The following is a 4,864-nucleotide window of genomic DNA, read 5'->3' as shown; positions in this document are numbered from 1 at the left end:
GTTTCATAATTCTTTGAATAATCTTTGTTTACGACCGAATAGGACGAAAAATAGAATGAAGGGAATCTCATCTTCCCCCATTCTACTAATAAAAAGTTATATGAGGTGACCAACCTTTAGGTTTAGATGCGTCATCTACCTCGCTATTGTCTGGATAGCCAAGATCACGATATAACAAGTTCGCGAAATTTTCCATTCGTTTGTTTTTGCCTCCCAGGCAAACATACTGTGAAAAGGTTTAGTAATTTTGCGTGAAACTTTATTTGCTTATGTTTTACGGTATATGATAAGTTGGTGTAAGATGGTCCACGTAGAAAGATAGAATATTTACAGAATTATACAACCGTATTTTCACGATTTAGAAGTAGCGTTTTTATTGGTAAAACACTGTTTCCTGATTGTTTTTTTTTCTGTTTCGAGCGCGGCGCTACGGTTATATAATTCTGTAAATATGCTATGTTTATTATAGCCAACGTATTATACCACATGATGTGCTGTTTTCATCTTACCTCACATTACTGTATTATATACATGTGTACAAATATGTACCTTAACGTCGCCGAAACGCTGTTGTAAATTATCATCAGTTGAAATTCCAAGGTGATAGAGCGTTTCCTTATCCGAGAGGTGGGGATTAGCTAACCGAAACGTTGAATTACATCCAGCCATCATAATGAACGTTCTAACGATCTTCAGAAACTTAAAAACAGTCTTGTATGAAACGATCTTGGTAAAATACCTTTTGAAACAACATGGAATGTATGTAAATGACACTGACGACTTTCAGTCTGCGTTTGCTGCGTTCTACCTTCTATTCTATTCTACCTTGCTTGTTTTCTCGTTTACTGCGCATGTTGTAAGTAGGCCTACGCTTTACCTGTTTAGCGTTAAAACAACAGTACATTGAAAGGCATAATCACTTTGCACTGTAAAACCAACTTAGCATATGTTAACAGTTAACGCTACTCTTTGAACGATGCCTTTACAACTAAATCCAATCTGTTTCATTGCGTAGCAACGCAATACAAACCGTACCAAACAAGCGGAAATTATTCAGTTTCCAACTACGTTCTATTGCTGCAGCGAACCAATAAGCGAGCTGGGATAAGCGGGCGCGGTAACCACATGCTTACTTCTGAAATGCGGCGACTTTGCTATCTAAGTAAGGTCATTCTCTGTGGGTTCATTTACACTGGAGGCTAAAAGCAAACATAACTGAGACACACACGACAAACAGAGTAGCAAGCAGCTGTACGAAGTCACACTGATAACGTCACAGTTGTTCCCGCCTATTTGTTTAAATGTCTGTTCAAAACTTGCGGCAAAACTTCCACGTATTCTGATTCCGTCTGAATCGGTCTTCACTGCCAAGAGTTTCAGTACAATGTATTTGATTGCTGGTTGTATAATGTTCTGTGGCCTAGGTATATTTGTTGGGCTCGGAAAACAAAACAGGCTGCTGTAGACTGTAGTAGAGGCCTATATACTATGTCATAAGCGTATACTTTGTCATGATTTCCTGTTCATGACGCAGCAGGCTAGAATCTGATGTCTGACGTATCGGTTTTATTTTAAAAAACCGGTGATAACACATCAGCATCATGTCAAACTATGCTTGTATATAGTATGTACGTAAAGACATTATAGTATCGTGGCGCAACCGTTTGCTTCCTTTTATGAAATTAAATACCAGATTGATGTTGGTTGCTACCATTCGTTAAAGAGTGTTTGTGTCTTTGGACATGTACGTAACCTAAAGTGCTTGTGTGTTTTTATGTGGTCAATATAATAGGGTGGGGGAAGATGGGACACTGTCAGGAGCGGATTTTAAAAATTATGAATGTATTGTTTTCGCTTAAGGTGTTTGACACTTTTTTTGCTATCGAGCAAACAGGCTCGGACCGATTACATTGGTGTCTCCCCATATTAATGTTAGTTGTATTTACCGATGATGATGAAAAGTTTATTTTAACTAAAGAATGTATATTGGTATATTGTGATCAACATAAAATTTCTACCCATTTGTAACTCATAAATTAAGCAATAACAGTCTCCTAAATAAAAGTTGCTTGCGGATTGTGCTACTACGTCAGTATAAAAACGATGTTGTTTTATTTTGTGATTCCTAAATGAGAATTCTATTTTTCTCGGCGTGTTAAAACAATTGTCCAATCTATACGATCCACAAGTCTTTTTGTTGCCCCCGACAAGAACAAAGCTGTCATCTTTTCAGGTTCCAGAAATAAGTAGAGATACGACATCAACAACAAGGTTTATATGTTTATTTTTAAATAAGGTTTTTGTTTATTTTATAATTTAATTCCGTTATTTGAAATTCTGTACTCTAAATAATTGCAGTTTTATGTATAATCCCATTTCATTTTGTAATTTCTTTTCATTTTACACATTGAATATATTGATTTAGTAAAGTTTATAAAATGTTTGGAGGTACATTGTGTCAAGTGGGTACGTTTGGCGATCAATTACATAATGTGGAGAGATTTTTAAAACTTAATAAACTGGCTCCTGCTGGTATAAAAACATTAACAATTTTTTGGTTGATAATAATAAAGGTAATGATTTGTATATCGAGGGAGTGAATTCGTATATTGCATCACGCTTATGGCAATGGCAACAGAATTTAGCATTAATATTTCGCTAGTGTTGCTTCTAACGACATAACTTAATATTACAAACAAATAGCTCTTTCGGTACACGACATTTATTGCACAAACATTTATTGTGCCATATGGGGAGTCATTACCAAGCTATGATATTGATAATGTATATAGCAAACAAAATGTTGGTACAATAAAGTCTTTACTGAAATGTACATTTACTTATAATATTAAACGTTTGTTTATTCATTTTACAGCGAAGATTCCAACCACGCCCAGGAGGCTGCTTCGCTTGTGGTCGTTGAGGTTTTTTTACCAGGACCTCTCGCCAGTAGCCCTAGTTATACCTGGACCCTGATCTTCTGGGTTAGAGGATCAAGGCACGCTAGGTAGCGATCGACGCCACTCAACGGTTTTCGAAACGCGAATAGCGACCACAAACATACGCACAATACACACAACCAAGAACTGCAGCCTGGACTGACCGTCTTATAAACTGAACTTACACCTCCCAACATGCCATCGTTATACGTGGCTTACCGCGTTAAGAGGCGTACTATGAGAAATTGGACACCGGACACAAGAAATTGGACACGACACACACTTCTGATCTGGCATTGGCTGATCCAATATGATTTAAGATAAAAATATAAAAGGGGTGAGCTGTAGCACCTAACCATTTGCACCACATTTTGTTTTTTTGTATGTATATGTGATTAGTATGAATAAAGTGTAGAACTGTAAATTCTGAGTCACCATGGCTGGACAGGCTAACTATAAAAAACAATACTCAGATAAATAAGAAAAGACCCAATAGTCAGGTAAATGAGACCCAATATAGTCAGGTGAATGAGACCCAATAGTCGGACAGGCTCCCAGGGTTACTGCCACATCATTGGAGTAGAGGTTGCATAGAGATTACGAACACGCATAACAACTGTACGAAATTAATTCTCCTTCATTGGCAATTTTGTAGAAAAAAAAAGACAAAAATTACGACGAAAAAGGCAAAAATTACCACGTAAACAAAAATGGAGCTCCGCGCAACGTAAAATTAAGAAAATCGCCAGCGTGTGAAAAAAAGAGACAAAAATTCACGTGAAAATCGGTACTGAACGCGAAAAAAAGCAAAATTGCCAATGATTGAGGATTAGTACGAACATCATGTATGCAAAAACCTCCGACACCCAATGCAAGCCTCTTATCCGCCGCAATGACAACCCCATTCAAACGACCCAAACAATGGTAGACGATATTAGATTAAGGGATAGGTAATATAAATATTCCCTTGTACATATATTACGTTTAATTCATTAAATTCAAAGTTAAAATTTAATCTATTTTGAAATGCCCATACCATGGATTTATCAGAATGACAGTTCGTTTCGTGTATAGTGTAAGTGTGTATCAATACATACACCACAATCCCCCAACACCACCATACCCCACCCCATACAATAAGCACATAACAATACAAGCATTCTCTATGGGCCAATATAATAATAATAAATAATAGGAACCGCCGCAACGCGTCGCAATAATAATAAATAATAGGAACCGTCGCAACGCGTCGCAATAACTAGTTTTTTTTACAAAGTGGGGAAACTGCATAAGAACGGATTTGGGAGCTAACTATATCTTGCTTTAACACAAGAATGATCGAACCGAGTGATCTTAGGAATCACTTTTATCCGCCGCAACAGCGTCGCATTTTCGCGCCTGTTGTCGATTCAAAAAAGGAATGACAACATAAACCGACACCTGAAAAAATATTAATTTGGTTAGTGGTTTTAGGGGGCTTAACAGGGGGCTAACATTTTTAGTATTTGTTTTATCCCTACCCTAGTCGCATGTTTGGCGCCTAATTGTTTTGCAGTTGGAACCCACCAGCTTTCGCTGACCGGACTTTTAACCAACCGGCGTGTTGGAATATGGTTTACGCAAACCAAGACAAGCTGCTGTATAGGCCTGGGTGCAATGACACGTGTTGTATCGACCTGGTGCAGTGTCCCAGTTCTAACTTAAACTTCCTAACAGCGATCCCTAGTTATAGCGATGTCACTTCTATCTATCTGATGCCGACTGCCAGCCTTGCTGATAAGTGACACCAAGAGTTTGGGTTAGAGTTGGGAAATCTGACCTGCGCGCACCGTTCTTATGCAGGTAGTTTACACACACATACATACATACACATATGAAGAAATAAAACCCAAGATTCCCAACCACGTTACCATTACTAACGTGTA

The 4,864-nt window shown here is 37.8% G+C and overlaps 1 long non-coding RNA gene and 1 other non-coding gene across 2 annotated transcripts; one reads left to right on the top strand and one right to left on the bottom strand.

Annotated features, from left to right (window-relative positions):
* Positions 1-114: 114 nt before the first annotated feature.
* Positions 115-1,381, bottom strand: LOC104265817. Its single transcript, XR_003397207.1, has 2 exons — positions 550-1,381; positions 115-226 (listed from the first exon to the last, which is right to left on the bottom strand). It is a non-coding gene; the product is annotated as an uncharacterized LOC104265817 (transcript).
* Positions 1,382-1,532: 151 nt separating this feature from the next.
* Positions 1,533-3,692, top strand: LOC101241959. Its single transcript, XR_182246.3, has 2 exons — positions 1,533-2,271; positions 2,876-3,692. It is a non-coding gene; the product is annotated as an uncharacterized LOC101241959 (long non-coding RNA).
* Positions 3,693-4,864: the final 1,172 nt, after the last annotated feature.

Source organism: Ciona intestinalis, unplaced genomic scaffold (genome assembly GCF_000224145.3).
Source record: "Ciona intestinalis unplaced genomic scaffold, KH HT000521.1, whole genome shotgun sequence".
NCBI classification, from domain to species: Eukaryota; Metazoa; Chordata; class Ascidiacea; order Phlebobranchia; family Cionidae; genus Ciona; species Ciona intestinalis.
Note: the sequence above shows the minus strand (reverse complement) of the source record. Positions and strands in the feature narration are given on the sequence as shown.